Raw genomic sequence first — 19,686 nt, forward strand, 5'->3', positions numbered from 1 at the left:
TCTTAAATAGCCAAAACTGGACCTAATAAGAATAGTAATAACAGCACCTAACATGTATTGAGTGCCTGTTGTATGCCAAGCACTCTTCCAAACACTTTGCCGGCATTATTCAATCAGTTTAATTTAATCATCACATTCAGTTATTTGATTTTCCCCAGAGTCATCGTGTAGAAAGCGACAACTTATTAAGACTTAGACAGGGCAAGATGGCATTCACGCCTGCAGACAGACAAGTCCATCCCTGAGCCTCCTGTGCTAGGCAGCGTGCAGGCCTGCCGGCGCTGGTGTGGTGGGGGCGGGGCAGGGTTCCTGCCCTCAGGGAGCTTGAGAAGCAAAATGATAAGGAAAGAAATGCCACAGTGTGGCCCGTTCTTTTATGCCTTCATTCCACAAGCATTCGCTGACGCCGACTTGCTACTATATGTCTGGTTTATGATGACTGAGCCGTTACTAGCACTGTGTGAGAGCTGCAGGCACGCCACAGAGATGCAGTCCCTGGCCTGGAGCATGTCGTCTGCAATGAGTAAACCAGAGGTGCCCTGTGCTGGACCCCCAGGAGAGGAAAAGGACAGAGGACTGGGCCTAGGAGGATGAGTCAGAGGTACAGAGAGGGAGATGGAATGGGTAGCGGAGAACACAGGCCTCTCTCCTCTCTCTCCTCAGCTGCCCAAGTGAGCAGTCACACCATCACCCTGTGGGCTGAGGATGGATCTAGGTAACATAAGAGCGGTGTTTTACCTCCATGCCCAGCAGGCAGGAAAAACAAGCTTTGTTGTTAATAGAGTAAGAGGGCTCTGACAGAGGCCCTGAGTTTTATTCATTTGTCTGTATGCCATCCCCTATCCCCCGGTGTTGGAATTGGCTCCTACAATCTGGGTACCCAAGTGCTAAGCTGGAGGGTTTCCCAGAAGGGTGGAAAAGAGGAGCAGGTCCAGCCTGAGAGGGGAGGGCTGGAGGAAGGGCCCCAAGAGAGGAACAGCCTAGAGGGTTACCTTTGTGCAGAGTAGAGGGAGAGTGTGGGCTTAGTGCTCTGCACCCAGAGTCCCTGACCTCAAGTCCCCCAGACCCCAGGGATGCCTGGGGGCATGATCTGCCTGGAGTGGTCTCTCTCTGGTGGCCACACTGGGCTGTTGTCTCCCAGCCCTACTCTCCGGGCTCCTTTCATCATCATGGTGCATGTGCATTTAAACTCAGCAAGACCCGTGCCAACGAAAACAAAGAAAATGATCTCTTAGCGGTTATTTATATTGTAAACCTCCTCTGCAGTGACTTTTTTCCTAGTTTAGCTTGCAGTAATTTATTAAGAAAGATAAAGTGATTTTTAAGTGTGATTTTAAAAAGCTAGGCCCATACACGAGTTTGCTTTGTGTTATTCTTCTGCTTGGGTTTGATGCTGCTCCCAGTGTGAACTTTCATTTACCTCCTTCTCAGGGTAGTTTGGGACCACTGAGAAGAGCCCCATTCTGTGAAAATAGTCACCCTTTACATAAATACATTGAAGCAGAAACTCTTTTCTGAAAAGACTGAAACTGTCATTAAAAATTATTTTCGGAGAAGAGATGGGAAGGAAGACACGGAGCTGATTCTTCAAAGATTTTAGTTTTTGAAGCCACAGTTGTTCCTTTGTTCTTTGTTAACCAAAATGCAGCCTTCTGGACTTCGTGCCTGGTGTTTATCAACAAACTAAAAAAAAAGAAAAAAAAAAAAAAGAAAGGAAACTAGAAGCAGGAAACACTAAATTGTTTATAAAGTGGATTTTTTTTAAATGTATTTTTTAAAAGATTTTATTTATTTGAGAGAGAGTGAGAGAGCAAGCAGAAACGGGGGAAGGGCAGAGGAAGAGGGAGAAGCAGACCCCCCGCTGAGCAGGGGCTTCTTGATCCCAGAACCCTGGCTGGGATCGTGATGGGAGCCAACTGAGCCACCCAGGCGCCCCTAAGAATGTATTTATGAAGAAAAATTGAACTACACTTCTTTTCTGCTCTTAAAATTTTAAGTTCTTTCAGTTATGACAATTTTAAAAACTTGCATTGTATCTTAAGGTCCAGGTTTCCCACCATCAGAAATGTGTAGCCACAAAGGAAAACTTGAGAATTACAGTATTTCTGAGCAATCTGGACTGGAAAAGTACTGACCAGAGAGGATAACCTCAGGCTTGGGCCCTGGGGCTCTGCGTCTTCTCCTCCCCCCTAGTGAAAATCTGCGTGTCTAACCGCTGGCATGGTTGTCCCCTTCTGTGGGGCCTTGTGTCCTCTTCACCTGTAGCTGAGGATGTTCATTCTGAACGAAAAGGAACTTGGGATTCTAACAACACACAGTGAAAAGCTTCTAGAGTCTTAACACTTAACACTGGGCCCTTCTGCTGTAAGTTGGACTTTACCAATTCTGCGGCAGCAGGCAGATGTTCCGCACAAGCATCTATATTTAGGTGTGGGCATGAGATTGCCAAGGTAAAGAAAGGCATGGTTGGTGTCACTTCAGCATGCTTTTTGTCTTGGAACAGAGGCCCTGTGTTGCCCCAGGGGCTGGACACTTGCGCGGAGGAGGCTTCTGCCCAAAGCCTAGGCAGTTTGGAAGGCAGCAGAGCCCTTCCTGAATGACTGTCCTTCATGTTGGGTGGCTACGTGCTGCCAGGCAGGGACTGCACACTGTGCTTTCCTATTTGCTCTCCTTAAGGGAGCTGCTGCAATGCTTTGTTAGCAGGCCCATGGTCAAGCCCTAAACAACCCAGCCGTGTCCGGTGGGTCATCACCTCTCAGAAGCAGATGTTCTTTAACCCACAGCGGGAAGCTGCTCTCACCTGGCTCTGTCTCCTGTGTTGCTCAGCACCTGGCAGACAGAGCCCCAGTTAACTGCCGGCTAGCACGTACCTGGCTGCCTTGGGACCTCTGTAGTGTCCCTCCCATCCCACAGTGGCTCAGCTCAAGCAATCTTGCCCTAGCCTCAGCAGGCCTTACCCAACCAGTAGCCCGGGCACTTCTCCCTGGTTTGGACCCCTGCTCCAGAAGCCTTGCTTGCCTTGCTTTCCTTACTTTCTGATCTCCACCTCAGCTGACCTTCAGTCCTCTTCCTAAACCTCCTCACCCAGTGCCTTTGTTTTCCGTGTTGTCCAGCTCTGCTTTCAGTTCATACCCTTATTCACTTGTTGATCACCTCCTCCTCTGTAAAGGGCCAAATGGTTTCTTCCTTGACTGCCTTGCTTGGAGTCCTCCCTCTCAGGAATTCCTTCTGGAATGTTCCATCCTTTGGGGTCTAGACCCAGACCATCCCAATGCAGAGCCTCAGCTTAGCTTCTAGCCCTCTGCTCCATCAGGCTCAGAACAATCCCCTGGGCCCATCTATCAGAAACCCTGTGTAGTGTAATCCAAGGTGCACATCATTTTCCTGGGCAGATTGCAAGCTGCCGGGTCAGGGATGGGGAGTTGGAGGCATCTCATCTTAATCATCTTTGTATCCCTAGTGATACCTAGTACTATGCCCAAAGACCCTAGCATGGAACCCCAGCTTCTGTCAGCCTGGAAGTTTCCTGCATTGGCCCCTCCCAGAGCAGATGGAGGAGCATGTGCAGAGCAAGAGGAGGTTCAGAGCAAACCTCCTTTTGTAGGTGTGGGGAGGTGATGATGGGACAGTAGCCTTGATTGGGGACCCTCGGGCCAGACTGAGATGACTGCTATGAACCCAGCTTTTCAGGTGGATATGGCATTTGAGGTCCAGGCCCCCTCTGCGGAGGACTTGGCCCTATCAGTTTTCGAATATCCAGGTCCAGGCTCTTTGGCACAGAGGCTGGGGGAGTCTGGGATGAGGCTGGGCTTTGCCTCCTGGAAGAGCTGTGTGCTCTGTCATGCCTTCCAGAGTGCTTTGGAACTCCCCTGGGCCAGGGTTCCTGCTAGGCTTGTATCCTCACTCTCATAGTGAAACACATCGGCCCTTCTTTAAGAATTTTTGCTGAGCCCACAAAAAATGAGCCCCAAAGCTTATCATCTTCAGAGGGGAAAAAGCGGTTCCATATGGATGAGCAGAGTCCCCTGCCAAACCACTCTCAGGCCCGGCTGCCAAGCCCGACCATGGGCTGGACCTGCATTCTCGGGTTCAAGAGGGACAGAGCCTCAAGACAGGCCAGTGGGATAGCGAGATTTCCCCTCTCTGCTGAGTAGGTCAGAGCCAGCCAAGCCAGTAGGGGGAGTTTGGAAGGACTGCCTCCCCCCAGGGCCCACGGGAGCAGGACTGGAGCAGAACTGAGAGACTTCCTGTGGGTTTGAAAGAGCTCATTAGGGACAAATCAGGGGGCGAAAGAACTGTCCTTAAGGACTGCTCTTAGGGAGTATGGCCATCGCCTCATAAACCCTGAGCTGGCCCACTCAGCCCCCAACCCATGTGGGCTCAAGAAAGTGTGCCCACCCCGTTGCATCAGTGGTGACCATCATCGTGGACTCCTTTTGTTCCGTCCTACCCGTGCAGCCTGGGTTACAGAGCAGGTCAGTGCCTTCCCAGGACCTTCTCTGGGACTGCAGAGGAAGAAAGCCAGAACTTCATTTCCCAAGAAAAGTGCCGAGTTTCACGCACACCTAGGGAGGATGTTTGTGTTCCGTGGAGGTCGCTGCCCTTGTTTTCAGAGTAAACCTCTGTGTGTGTGCACTCCAAAAGGGGGTGTCCTTGGAGAGGGAACCCTCTCGCTGCTGTTTTCACAGGCGTGGACCTAGCCCGAGCCCATAGCTCTGACCATAGCCAGGGACTACCCTGGTAGTTTAGGGTTCTAGACCCAGCTCCCTCTGTGACCTTGCTTAGCCCATGTCCTTTTCTCTGGGCTTCAGTTTCCCCTTCTGTAATACCGGGAGCTGAACCTGACTCATGTGAGATCGTCTCCAGCTCTGTTGTTTTAGGATTCTGATCTGCGATGTTGATGAATACGCTGATTATCCCTCCAAGATATACTGCAGATGTGCACTCTGGCACTGTCCATGATCATGTCACTTCTTGCCTAAGTTCAGTGGTTTAGAATAAACCCAGACCCTTCACTGTGGACCGTGTGAAGGAAGTCTGTCCTCCTTGTGTTCCTTTGTCAGCCCCGCCCTCTCCGGTTGCAGGTCTTTCTCCTGCTCTTTCCTCCACCTACAGCCACCCTCCCTCTGCCCTTTGATGGGCTGGCTCCTTCTCACCTTCAGATCTCAGCTTAAATGTCACCTGCAAGAGGCTCTACTCAAAATCCCTATCTAAACTCAGTGCTCCTCTGTTTTTCCGCATCTCACTCTGTGTTTATTTTTCCTTCATGGTACTTAAATGTCTTGGAGCTATTTTCTTAGATCTGGTTATGTGTTCATCTCTTGTTTGCCTGCACTAGAATGTGGGCTTCACACAAGCGGGGACCCCCCAGGACTGAGGGCCTTCCTTCTCTGTCCTGATCAGCTACTTAACACCCAGCACCTAGCATAGTCCCTGCTACACAGCAGCCGTCCCATAAATATTTGTTGAGTGGACGCGTGGTTGAAGGGATGGGTACCCCTCCGTATAAAGAGCTCTGTTTTTCCTCCTGACCACTTAGGCTCCATTTTCCCTCAAGGATCTGGATGTAGCAGAAAAGGGGGGTTATAAAACAAACCAAATGTCCGTTACTTAATCAGTAGCCAGGAGGTGTTTTCACTCCCCACTCTGCTCTTCGCTCCTGCAGGCTCACGCAGTTGGACCAGATGCCTTGCACATTTCCTAAGGACCTGCTCAGTGCCAGGTTCCGGGTTAGTGCTTTCCAGTCATTATTTCATTTACCCTTGGTGACCTTTGTGAGGTCGATGATAGAAACTGAGTCTCAGAGATTAAGTCACCTTTCCTAAGATTGCAGAGCTAGAAAGTAGTAGAGCCTTGCCAGCGGTCTGGTGCTGTTTCCTTCATACCCCATGTCACTGAGCCAAGCCGCTTCCTGTACATCACAGGGGTCCGGGAATGGTACTGTGCCTGGGAGGCCCGGCAGGTCCTTGTGTGTGACTTCACACTGCCTTTATGGTCCTCCTAGCTCGGAGAAACATGCAGCCCAGGTGACTAATGTCCCTGAGTTTCATGGGAGCCTCAGGTAAGGACTTGGCAATTCTAGAGCCCCAGTGTCCTATAGAGCATGGGGGGTTGTATCAGGATTCATGAAAATGGAAAGCCTAAGGGATGGGCTGGGTGATGCTGCCCCCTCCGAGATGAACTGCAGCCGTTTCTGGAAGGCCTTTTCTGAAGGCCAGCACAGGCGGTTTCATACAGCTGCCAGCCCTTCAGGGTACAGTTCTCTTGGTCAAACACCCCCATGGAGCCTCAAAATAGACCAGTGCTCAGAATATAAAGTGCTCAGAAGAGTGCCTGACTTTGCCAGAAGGTGTGGTGGAGAAGAGAACACAAAGCATGGAAGCACAGACCTGGGTTTGAATCGTAGCTCTGCTCTTTCCTGGCTGTATGACCCTAAACAAGTCATCTGCTCTCTCTGAGTCCTATTTCAGTATAACGCAGAATCAGCACTTAATAATTCTTGAGCCCGAGTGAGTGAGTGAATAACATCTAAGACATCCTCATCCTAAGGGGAAAACAAAAAAAGAGGAAATAGCTTCATGTTATTTTCAGCATGGAGAGCTTTTTTAGGGTATTATAGGAGATTGATTACCCACAACTTCCAAAAGCTTCTCAAAAAATGTTAATGATATGAACAAGGATTTTTTTTTTTTTTTGCTTCAGGTTTAAAAGTTGTGTTCTCAGCAATTTTAAACAAATAACAGCACATATGCGTGTGTTTACCCTGTCAGGCACTCTTCTGGGCACTTTATATTTCGTTTAATTATCACAACCCTATAAGGGAGGTACAGTTTGGCCTTTGTTGTTGTCATTGTTGTCATCTTATTATTGTCAAAATCATCATCATCATTATTATTATGTTCAATTAGCCAACATATGTACATCATTGGTTTTGATGTAGTGTTCAACGATTAATTAGTTGTGTATAACACCCAGTGCTCCTCACAACATGCTGCGCTTTGTTTTTAAGATGAGAAAAACAGGCACAGAGAGATTAAGCAAGTTGCCCAAGGTCACAGAGCTAGCAAGGGGCAGAGCAGGAACACCATCCACGAAGTCTGACTTCAGAGGCAGAGCTTTGAGCTCCTGGGCTAAGCGATTTAATGTTGGTTGGCGACTAAAAGGGAATCCCAAGCAGGATGCACAATGAGAGAAGGCATGCCATTTAGCTGAAGAAGCAAGGAAACACTGGATTGTAATGATTCTGTTCCCCCTTAAGAGACTGGGAAGCAGTCTCTTCTAGGTAAAATGTCTGGGAAACTGAAAGGGTAGAAATGGGGTTTCCCTTTAGGATTGCCAACCTCTGCTGTTTTGGAAAGGACAGTATTCCTCTTTTCTGTTTGGGGAACTATTATAAATATGTATTTATGTTCTGTGAACTGCCTCTTTTAGCTGTGTTTTTTTTTTTTTGCTGAATTTTTAAAAGATCAAATTCCTTATAATTATTTATTGTAATGCACTACAATAAAATGTATGTAAAAGTATACATTTCTATGGGTTTTGACAGCCTTACACACATCTTCACACACTTTTACACACACCTTTACACACACCTTACACACAACATTGCACCACCACAAATAGGGACAATTTCTATCACCCCAAAAGGTAAAGATTTCCCTGGGGCCCTTCATAGTCAGATCACACCCAGCCCACAACCAAGGGTCTGCTTTCTGTCATTATAGATTCCATTGTATTTTCTAGGGTTCCATACAAATGGAACCATATTTTTTCTTTTATCTTTTATTTTTTAAATTTATTTTTGTCAAGATATAATTGACATAGCACACTGTATGAGTCTAACGTGTACAACGTTAATTTGATACTTTGTTATATGGCAGTAAGTACCACCTTAGTGTTGGCCTCTACCAAGTTACAGCTGCTTCTTTCTCATGGTGGGAAAAGTTAAGATCTAGTCTCTTGGCAGCCTTGAAGTATATAACATAGTATTGTTGACTATAATCACTGTGCTGTGCATTCGATCTCCAGGACTCATTCATCTACTGATTGCAAGTTGGTACCCTTAAACCACAACTTCCCAGTTTCCTCACCCCCCATTCTCTGGTAGCTACCATTCTACTCTCATTTCCTGAGTTGGGCTTTTTAAAGATTCCACATATCAGAGGAACATACGCATCAGAGGAACTTTCTCCGACTCATCTCACTTAGAATAAAGCCCTCAGGGTCCAGCTATGTTGTCCTGGATGACAGGATTTCCTTCTTTCTCGTGACTGAATAGTAATTCGATTGATCCATCCAGCTGTTGATGGACATTTAGCTTGCTTCCATAGCTTGGCTATTGAGAGTGATGTTGCAGGCGGCGTGGGGGTGGGTCCATCAGTCTCTTCAATATCATACCCAGCAGTGGGATGGCTGCATCACATGGTAGCTCTATTTTTAATTTTTAAAGGAGTCTCCACGGTGGCTGCTCCAGCTTGCGTTCTCACCAGCAGTGTGTAAGTGTTGCCTTTCTCCACAGCCTCTCGGAAACATCTTTTAGCTTCTTGACTGTCATCCTAACAGATATGAGGTGGTATCTTATTGTAGTTTCAGTTTGCATTTACCTTACAGTTAATGATGTCCAGCACCTTTTCGTGTACCTGGTGGCCATTTGGGTGTCTTTGGAAAAATGTCTATTCGGTTCCTCTGTCCATTTTGTCATCAGATTGTTCAGTTTATTGTTACTGAGTTGTAGGCGTTCTTTATGTATTTTGGATACTAACCTCTTATCTGATACATGGTTTGCAAATATTTTCTCCCATTCTGTAGGTTATCCTCTCATTTTATGGGTTTTTGTTCTTCTTGTTGTTGGTTTATACTGTTGTCTTGGTTGGTTTGCTGTGCAGAAGCTTTTTAGTATGGCATATTGTCACTGGTTGAGTTTTGGTTTTGTTGCTTTTTTACTTTTGGTGTCACAGCTCAAAAAATCATTGCCCAAGAGCAGCGTCAAGGAACTTCTTTCCTATGTTTTCTTGTAGGAGTTGCATAGCAGGTGGTCTTGTGTTTAAGTCTTTAATCCACTTCAAGTTATTGTTCGTGAATGCTGTAAAGGAGGGGGCCGGCTTCATTGTTTTGCAGGTGATTATCTGATTTTCTCAGTGCCCGTTTGTTGAAGATACTACCTTTTCCCCATTAAGTATTCTTGACCCTCTTGTCAAACATTAGTTGACCGTCAGAGTGTGGATTTATTTCTGGACTCTCAATTCTTTTCTGTTGGTCTGGGTATGTATGTTTATACCAGTACCATTCTGTTGTAATTATTGTAGCTTCACAATGCAGTTTGAGGTCAGGACGTATGATGTCTCCAGTCCTGCTCTTCCCTATGATTGCTTTGACTCTTTGGGGTCTTTTGTGGTTCCATACAAATGTTAGGATTTTTTTTTTAATCATATGCCAATTCTTCTTTTGTCTGGCTTCTTTTGCTCAGTGTAACATTGTTGAGACCCACCCATGTTGTGGTACATCTCAGTTGTTTGTCCTTTTTTACCGCTGAATAGTATCCTAATTTGTGAATATACCACACTTGTTCACTCACTCATTGTTGAGTATTTGGATTGTGTCCTGTTGGGGACTGTTCCAGATGCAGCTCCAATGTGTGTTTATGTACCAGTCTTCGTGTGGACCACATCTTTTCATTGCTCTCAAGTGATTATCTAGGACTAGAATTACTGGGTTTTGTTGTAAGTATAGGTTTACTCTCTTAAACTATCACACGGGTTTTAACATGGCCGTACCGTTTGCTGTTCCCACCAGCAGCATTTGAGAGTTCCAACTGCTTGCCTCCTGGTCAGCACTTAGAGCAGGCAGTCTTTCATTTCAGCTAGTCAGCTGGGTAGGTGGTGGTAGCTTGTGGGTGTTTTCTTGCCGTCCTCTGATGACAGTGGATGCTGTATGTCTTTTCATGTACTCATTTGCCATCTGTGTGTCTTCTTTCCGTGGCATTTCTTTCAAATCTTTTGCCACAGTTTCCGCAGGTTATCTCATTATTACTGGGTTGTACGAGTTCTTCATATCTCCTGGACATGGGTTCTTTGCCAGGTAGAGGGACTACATATATTTTTTCCATATCTTTGGCTTGCCTTTTCATTTTCTTCTTGTCTTTAAGAAAGAAAAAGTTCGGGTTTTTTACAAAGTCGGGTTTCTTAAGTTTTTATGTCATGTTTCATACTTTTAGTATCTTAAGCATTCTCTGCCTGCCCCGGTGTCTCATTAATTTTTTATGTTCTTTTTTAGAAGTTTTATGCTTTTACATATATGTCCGTGTTTCAGTCATTTCAGGTTAATTTCTGTGTATGGTTTGAAGTAAAGGTCAAGGTTTGTTTTTCTCCACGTGGGTGTCTAATTGTGCCAGCACCGTTTGTTGAAAAGAGTCTCCTTTCCTCATTGAATTACCATGGCACCTTTGTTGAGAGTCCATTGGCCCAGTATATGTGTGGGTCTCTTCCTGCTTATTCTTTTTGCTTCCTTACTTCAGTGCTGCACTGTCTGATTCCCGCAGCTTTGTACAAGGTCAGGGCCAGTGTCTGTCTCATCCCATGGAGGCCGCGCCTTCATGACTCCATGCAGGGATACCAGACATTTTCTCGAATGTCTGCTGGGGACTGAATCAGGGCCCTCTCGTGATAGTCCAGGTCACCTGCCTTAGCATTTATAAAGTTTCAAAATTATCTCTTACCAGGTACAGTCTGTGTTCATCTCACTCTAGAGCTCTGGGCTCTCAAACATTTATTTCTCCCTTCCCTTCACTGTCTCTCCAATGTTGACCCCAAAAGCCCTTTGAGGTAGAGAACAAAGATGCTAAAGTGTCCGTCTTTTTACAGAAAGTTCTCTAAGGAACTGGAAAGAAGAACTACATAATGGAAACCACTTTGCAGCCTCCAGCACGGCCATTTATCTCAATAACCATTTCATTTAAAATGTGAGCCAAACATATAAATCATATCTTGAAAGAAAGTATGTTGGAGCCACAGAAATTGCCCTGTATTCTTACCACCTAATTTGAAAAATGTGTTTTGAAGCTGGGAAGAAAGCAAACAAGCCTGGGGCCCGGCCGCCCTTCTCCCGCATGTCCCCTTCCTTCTCTCTGTCCCCAAAATAAATCTGCACTACTCCCCAGACTAAGTAGAGAGGCTGAAGCACGGCACACACACCCTGTTGTTAGTCATTCTCTGGGGCCGCCGATGCTATTTTGGAGGCTTTGCCTTTGAATGTCACTTGGTAATGAGGAGTTGAGAGCCGAAAAACCAGGCTGCTCCCCGCCAGTCCTGCCGGTCTTGGACTCGACTGACCCCTCTCAGGCCTCAGTCGCACCCTTGGCCTTGGGCAATAAACAATCCTTGGAGCTCGCAGATCTTGGTGCTCCTTTAAGGAACATCCAGAGGGAGGGCACTAAATAAGGCAGGGCTGCGAGGCCCGTTTTCCAGACTAATCATAAGGGGAGACTTTCCGCAGCCGGTGTTGGGGGCTGGGAATTCCAGGGTCTCCCGTGGAAACCTCACCACGGAGTCCATGGTTAAGATGGCAGCCTCTCCTCCCTGGCCCAAGGTTTCTTACGGTTCTGGGCACTTTGGCAGCCAGCATGCTCACCCCAAGGGGCCCTCGGGGCACAGCGGCCCACTCCGCGGGCTGCCTCTTCTTCTGGTCAGGAAAGCGTCAGTGAGCTTTGCGAAAACATGTAAGGTAAAGGAGAAATGGGACACCCGTGACTCTACTACTTGCAGATTATTGTTTGGTTTTGCTTTTTCCTTCTTTTTTTATTAAAAAAAAAAACAAAAAAACCTTGAGTGTATGTGATTGGGCACGTGGTTTTATTTTCTCTTTTAATGTGTATGTTTCTGATGATTTTCTCATATTATTCGAACTTGCTTGAAAACATGTTAAATGCCTGCCTCCTGCTCATCCGGTACATGGGCCAAGCTCTGTGGTCCAGTCTGTCCTGGTGTGGGGGCAAGGAAAGGGGTTCCACTTTCTCTCTTCTACCCCAGGGGATGGCTTGAGACTACAGTCCCCCGTGAAACATACCTTCTCTGCTGCCTGCCTCCTGTCCTTCTCTTCTGGCCTTGAGGCCCACCCTGCCCGTGGTGGGAAGATGGAAATGAGCAGCCCTTCCTCAGGTGGACTGTCATGGAGCCTCCCTGCCACTGAGTGTTTTCACCTAAGGTCTGTACCTCCCCAGATGGAGGGGAGCTGAGCCTTGACTTTGTTTTCTATTCTCCCTCTGTGAGGCCTAGTAGCTGCTCTTAGCAGCCTGGTCTCCACTGCTTACCTCCTTTAAGATGGCAGCTCCCCCCAGGGACCCCTCTCCGGGGCATCCTATCCCTGTGTCTGTGTGTTTCAGGTGTTAACTGGGTTCTTGGTACCTCAGCCAGTGAACTGAGCGCCTCCCCAGCACTTCTCTGAGTGCAGGGCTGGTGTGTTGGTCTTTTTCGCTGGATCTAGGTTCTGAAACAAGAGGCCATTTTTTCAGACCCCTCTCTTGTCAGTTGCAGCCCAGAGCATCTTAGTTGGGGGTGCTGTGGGGGAGGGCTGGGGACAGAGGCCCCGCGAAGGTGGCATGCAAGCTGCATGTGTGCACAGGCCCAAGCCCTGCCCCCTCCCTCTGCCTTTGATCAGTTGTGTAGCCAGAGGCGTCCTCCCCACTCTACCCCACCGCAGGGAGAGAGGTACCCCATCCTGCTGCCAGCATGAAGCTTTTCCTTTCTCCTTTGTCGTCCCTCACCACTGGCTACCCAGTGTGCTTTGTATAAGCCATTGTTTGCATCTCGCCAGCTGCCTGGGCCACAACTATTTCTTTCTGATGAAACCTTACCCTTGTGCTAGAACCCCTGCTGCAGGGGGGTCATGATGCGGTGCACGCTGAGTCCGTGAATTGGCATGTGTGGGGGTGGAGATGGGGAAGTTCTCCACCAGAAGACTGTAGCATTGGAAGTTTCCCCAAAAGTTCAAGCTTACCTTATCCCATTTCCTTCCCCAGCCCTCAGCTGCCTGGTATCTGGGAGGCTGAGTTTGGGGCTGGGGTTCTGTGAGAAGAGGGGCTGGGTCATAAGTCCTCTCCCAAATCAGGTGCCCAGGAGAGGCCAGGTTGGAGGAGGAGGTGAGTGCTTGGGGCCCAAGGGTGGAAAAGTCAGCAGGTTATCTTTAAAAAGGAAGGTACCAGAGCAGTCCTGTATAAGAAAAGGGCATGCAGAGCCCTGTGGGTGGGGTGGGGAAGGGATCGGTTCATCTCCACTGAAGGAGGGTGGGAAAGGCCTGTGGATGGAGCAAGAGCAAGGGTCCCCTGCAAGGGTGCCTGGAAGTTCCCTGCAAGGGCAGGTGGTCAGTCCCCAGGGCCGCCCTAGCTATCTGTTCCAACCGTCCTTCTGCAGACTTTCTGCCCCTTTCTCTTCTCCCTTGTTTGTCTGTTATGGCCATCATCTGCTTATACCAGCGGCCTAGGCAGTTCACATCGGCTACATCCGCCTTTGCAGAAGGGCAGAAGGATCGGAAGTTTTCAGATCCCATGGTAGAGACATGGATGCTGGATCATATAGTTCATCCTCTCGAATTCTGGACTTACTGGGAGAGAGAGCACAGGATTATTCCTGAGTTGGCTCATGTCCCCATGTGTGATGTTGTTCCAGGTGGGAATCTGGGAACTGGGGAGTCAGAACCTGGGCCTTTACGCAGCGGTGCCTCCTGCAGCCCTCCCCAGACCCATGTTGCATGAATGGACCTGGGTTGAGCATGGTCACAGATTAGCCTGAAAGGCCCCCCAACTGATACCTGCAGAGCTTCCTTTCGGACTAGCACCCATCCTGCACTGGGGCCTTAGAATCCAGAAGCAAGAATTGTTCACCACTGTGCATTGCCATGGCCTGGCTTGGGACTTCATGGTGGGCCCCAGGAGGGAGAATACGGGTCTCAGGGTCTGGACCCCAGCCTCCCTTTGGAAAGTCGGCTCTGGTGCCTGCTTAGCCCACCAGCTCCTGCCAGGAGATACCCACAGTCTTGCCCCAGCAGCCTTTGGGGTTTGGAGGGCCAGGGCTTGACTTGCCAGAGTCCCCAGCAACCATCTGGACTGAGGAACCTTTTTCTTTACTGTTTGGTTCTTGGGTATTGTGTTCACATCAAAAATTGCCCTTTCTTTTCTCCACTGTGGTATCATATACAGACCAGACAGTTCGGAGTCACTGTTCAGAGGCCATGTATTGGGTCAGACTCTGTACAGACCCTGGAGTGCAGCAGTGGACCGAGCCTGGCCCTTCCCTCAAGCAGCTCACATCCCTACGGGAAGTCAGGCAGATGCACAGTCTAGAATGGTGATAAATCATGGTAGGGCGCTGAAGGAACCAAATGGGTTATTTGCACCAAAGAATGAGAGGAGGCTCTTTCAGATGGGTGGTAAGAGAAAACAGCAGCCGCACACAGGCAGGAGCCAGCCAGCCAGGCAGTGAGGTCCTGGGGAGGGTCTTCTATGCCCAGGGGAAGTATGGGCAAGAGTCCTGCAGAAGGGAGGAGCTGTCGAGCTCAGATGGCTGGAAGCAGGTAAACAACGAGTCGTGGGAGGTGAGCTTGGAGCGGCCAGCAGGGCCATGCATGGGGGTCTGGGGGTGCAGAAACCGGTGTGGATTGCACTGCACTCCCCCTGTGTGAACAGCACTCCAGGACTGTGGAGACCCAGGGAGAGCAACCAGGGGCCAATGACGTCTGAGGACAACAGATCCTATTCTCTGCCGGGCCTCAAGCGTCTACCGAGTGGCCCTGGAAACAGTCCTTCCCCTCTCCTGAGGATACCAAGGTGTCCTCAGGGGCTGTGGCAGAGACCTGCAGCATGCCCAGGGTTGGGTGAGGGACTTTGCCAAACTCAGGCCTGCAGCCTGCCATCTGCTCCTCCCCCGTCTTTCCTCCTCCTGCTAGGCCATCTCCTCCCCTCCCTTCCTGTCCTTGAACCTGACCTAGGATGTCAAGGACTGAGGGTAGGCCCACAGTCTGCTGGCAATGGGCGCTTTACAATCCCTGTTGTCTGTCTGGTTCTCAGCTCTGACTGGGCCCCTGCTCTGGGGAGCCTTGCCTGGCTTGGCCCTCTGGTGGGCATGTCTCTGCTGGCTGTCTTCCAAATCTGTTCAGTGCTATCTTCTGGGTGCCTCCTGGTCTCTTCCTCTGCTGGTCCCATGGTCCCTTGGAAGTGCTCTGAAGGGGCTCAGAGACTACCACACTCCTGCCCCTCAGACGAAATGGGGGTTAATGCCCTCCATTTCCCATAGTTTAAAGGAAAGTACTGACCAACTGGACAGGCAAGAAATGGAGAACAGCCCCCTCCATGCCCCGCCCCACTAGCCCAGGTGCCTACCCAGTGAACCTGTTTTTCAATAAGTGATTGTAGATGAGTGAATGCATGGATGGCTCTAGTCGGATCCATTTGGAAACATGATGGGGACTTCGTTCTTTCCCAAGTGGACCAAATCCAGCTGGGAATTCTGCTGGAGAAATCCAGGCAGATGTCCTTATCTGGTCCCGAGCCAAGGCCACCCCCTAGACCTCTCTATTCTCTGACCTTCCGACAGAAAGATGCATACCTATAAGGATCCCAGAGATGAGGTACGGGGAGCAGGGCTGCTCAGAGGCCCAGAGAGATCAGGATATTTCCATTTTTATATTAAAAAATAAGAAATGCCCAACCTGGGTTTCAGAAATGGTGGTATATTTTAAATGTTTACATTTAACAAATGAACACTTTTAACACACGCACACAAATATAATCGTGCCATTCACAGGGTAATTACTGTGTTTATAAAAGAAAAACCTTAGTTTGTGGCAGGCTCCAGGCAGTGCGGTCCAAAAGGGGACCCAGTTTAGAATTGGATGATGAACGGCTCCTCTCAAACGTGTCTGTCTCATGTGGAGAGAGCAGAAAGTGAAACCATAGGGCTCTCTGGGGGTGTGTGGTCCCGCTGCCTGTTCTGCCTGGCTTCTAGTGAGCCCTGATGTGGGAGGGTCCTCCTGCTGCAGAGCAGCGCCCTGGCCCCGTCGTCCTCAGACCTACCCTGGTTCAAGGTGCCGCAGCGCCCCCCCTGGCTGGGCCCTACTCCAGGCTGCCGCGGTGCAGCTGGGGTCCCGTGGGCCAGGCCCTGGGCCAGCCAGGGGCAGCACAGGCCTCAGGGCAGGAGTGAGGGTTCAACTCCCGATGGGGGTCAGAAGACAGCAGGCGGGGGGGCCGTGGCAGGTAGGCTGGCGTGCGTGGGTGCATGGTTCCCCGTGTGTGCTGTCCCGCCGGGCGGCCACTCATCGGGTGTCAGCGGAACTGAGCGTCAGGCCAGGAAGCAGGTTCGGAGACTGTTGTCCTTCATCGGTCTGTTTCAGAAGGGATTGTGTTGAACAATAAGGAAGTGGTGAGATCAAGTGGAAAAGCCTCAGTCTGACCCTTTCTAGCTGGGTCTCCTGGGCAAGTTTACCTAGTTTCTTCTGTCTGCAGTTGCCTGCTTGGTAAATGTACCACCGTCACACCACCGTCCTCGGGCCCTGGAGAAGACTGAGGACACGCGTGTGTTTGACGAATGAATCCGCACGGTCCAGACAGACCCCATTCCCACTCATCAGTTGGGAGATATCTGCGCTATCGCTTTTTGACTTTTACGAATAATGCTGTGAACGTTTCTATACGAGTTTTTGTGTGGACGTGGGTTTCCATTCTCTTGGGTACACACCCAGCAGTGGGATTGCTGGGCCCCAGGATCACTCTGGTTAACTCTGTGAGGAATGGCCAGAGCGTTTGCCACAGCGGCTGCGGTGTGGCGTCCGTGCCCAGCAGCATCCATGGGGTCCGGCTGTTCCGCATCCTCCCCAGAACTGAGTCTCTGCTTTTCTGACCAGAGCCACCGTGTGTGATGTGGTGTCTCTTCACGGTTCTGATTTGCATTTTCTTAATGACCAGTGATGTTCAGGTATATTTTCATGTTGTTCTTAGCCATTTATGTCCTTCTTGGAGAAACATCTACGCAGCTCCTTTGCCCATTCATAAATTAGGTTGTCTTTTCACTACTGAGTTGTAAATGGTCTACACACAAATCGCTTATCAGATGTATGAGTTGCAAAGATTTTCTCCTGTGGGTTGTCTTTCTGCTGTCCTACTAGTGTCCTTTGGGGCACATTTACTTTCGATGAGGTCCCGTGTATCTGGTTTTTGTTTGTTTGTTTGGCTTGGTTTTGTTGCTGTGCTTTCAGTTATTTTTCTTTTTATTTCATTTTTTGACTATATAAACATGGACTTGATGCTCAAATTACAAGGGATGCTTGGACAGCCTTACCCCCATCCCACCCACCTACTGTAGGGAACCATTAAAATTAATTTCCAGTGTATTGTCTCTATGTTTACTTTTGCAAAATTGTGAAAGAATGTAAAGATGTTCTTATTTTCTCTTCCATCTCACACCAAAGTTGGCATTTTTCTTCCCCTCACTAAGGAGATCCTGGAAATGGCGCCCTACTGTTCACTGAGCTTCCTCACTGTGTTTTAGGGCCACAGCAGCCCCTGATGTGGCTGTGAGCAAACAGCTTAGCCAGCTGGTCCCCCGCTGGGGCCCCTCGGGCTGTTGCCAGTCTTTGCCTATAACGACCCATGCACCAGTGAATCACATCCTGTTGTATCTGTGACGGTGTAGCCCTAGGACAGACTAAAATCAGCCTGCTGGGTCAGAATCCGAGAGGAGGAGTTCTGTCGGAGAGTGCCAGTTGCCTCCGTTGGGCCCTGGTGCTGTTTGTGTCCCATCAGCTTCCACCCGGAGGGCTGCTTTCCCACAGGTTCACAAATACAATGAATGAATGTATTGTCGAGCTTTGGGATTTGTGCCCATCTGATAGGTGAGAAAATGTTCTGTGCAGCTTTTAACCTTTTTATTAAGATTTTCTTATTTATTTATTTGAGAGAGAGAGAGCGTGCACTCGTGAGCGCAGTGGGAAGGGCAATGGGGGAGGGAGAGAATGTCAAGCAGACTCCTTGCTGAACAGGGAGCCCAACTCAAGGCTCGATCCCACGACCCTGAGCTGAAATCAAGAGTCAGATGCTCAACCAACTGGGCCACCCAGGTGCCCCTGTTCTGTGAAGCTTTAAAAAAATCAGTTTTACTAAGGTATAATTTGTGTACAATGAGACACCATTTAAAGTGCATCGGTTGGTGAGTTACCTACCTTCTGTCATTGATTAGTTTTGCCACGTCTACAGTTTACGTAAATGGATCCAGAGGGTATGTAGTCCTTTGTGTCGGACTTTTTTGACTCAGCACAATGACTCTGAGACGCGTACGTGTTGCTGCACGCATTCGTGGTCTGTTCCTCTGATGGTGAGTAGTCCCCATTGTGAGGCGATACTGCTCTTTGTTTCTCTTTGCTGCCATTGGCCATTTGGGTTGAGTCCAGTTTGTGCCTCTTATGGATAGAGCTGCTGTGAACACACTTGCACAAGTCTTTTTGTGGACATGTGTTTTCATGCCTCTGGGGTAGAGAGGAGTAAAATGGCTGCATCATATTATAGGTTTAACTTTGGAAGTCAGCAGGCCTTACTCTCAAGTGTTTAGGCCAGTTTCCCTCCTGCTCACCACAGTACGGGCGTTCCTGGTGCTGCACACGCTCACACTGATTACACATTCACAGACCTTTGGTGCTATTAGCCTTTTTCATTTTGGCAGTTCTAGAAGGTACAGCGTGGTGGTCTGTTTGTGGTTTGCATTTCTCTGAGGACTAAGGATGCTGAGCACCTGTCCAAGTTCTTACTCACCATTATATTTCCTTTTTTGTTAAGTGTCTACATCTTTTGTCAATTAACAACAACAAAAAGGTTGCCTGTCTCTTTATTATTGAACATAGGAGTTCTTTGTATATTCTGGCTACAAGTCCTTTTTACCTACACTGTGGATATTTTCTTCTAGTCTCTGGTCTGCCTTTTCATTTACATAGTGGTATCTTTTAGAAATCGGAAGTTTTGATTTTTGTGAAGAGTCAGTATTTTTTTCTTCTGAGTATTCTTTGTGTCCTAAGAAATTTTAGCATTTCTTTTATTCTGAACAACTGAGCTCCTTTTCTTAGGTTTAAGGGCTGTTTGCCTATCTTTTTCTGGGGACTGTCCATGTATTCTACTTAAAATAGAGTCCTTTTATTGCTCTTTCTCTTCTTGATTTGTAAGAGCTATTTGTATATTAGGGAGATTAGCCTTTTATGGACTGAAGTGGTATTTTTCTCCCACTTTGTTCTCTTTCCAACTTTGCATGTAGTTTTTCTGTGCAAAATTGCACACATGTGTTTTCACATAATCCATTGTATCTGTTTTATTGCTTATAGATTTAAGGCCATAGGCTCCTCACTCCCAGGTTATAAAGGAATTCACTGATGTTTTGTATGGTTTCACTGTCGTACGTTTAGATCAGTTCCATTTGGAGTGGATTCCAATGTACAGTGAAGCATAGAATCAATTTTATCTTTTTGCAAATGACTGTCCAGCTGTCCCCCTATCATCTATTAAAAAGTCCATCTTTTTCTAATGATTTGTGATCACCTTATCATTAAGACACTAAGTTTCTGTATGTACTTGGATGTTCTCTTCTGTTGTCTCTGGACTCAGGTCTTGCCATGGGCCCATCTAGATGTCTGTTGCCATGGTGACGCAAACCTCTTCTAAGT

The 19,686-nt window shown here is 48.2% G+C and overlaps 1 protein-coding gene across 6 annotated transcripts in view; it reads left to right on the forward strand.

The window, feature by feature from the left end:
* Positions 1 to 19,686, forward strand: part of ATG7 (autophagy related 7) — a 245,651-nt gene that overhangs the window by 220,744 nt on the left and 5,221 nt on the right. The gene's annotated exons all lie outside the window — the stretch shown is intronic.

The sequence above is a fragment of the Meles meles genome, chromosome 20, assembly GCF_922984935.1.
Source record: "Meles meles chromosome 20, mMelMel3.1 paternal haplotype, whole genome shotgun sequence".
NCBI lineage: Eukaryota > Metazoa > Chordata > Mammalia > Carnivora > Mustelidae > Meles > Meles meles.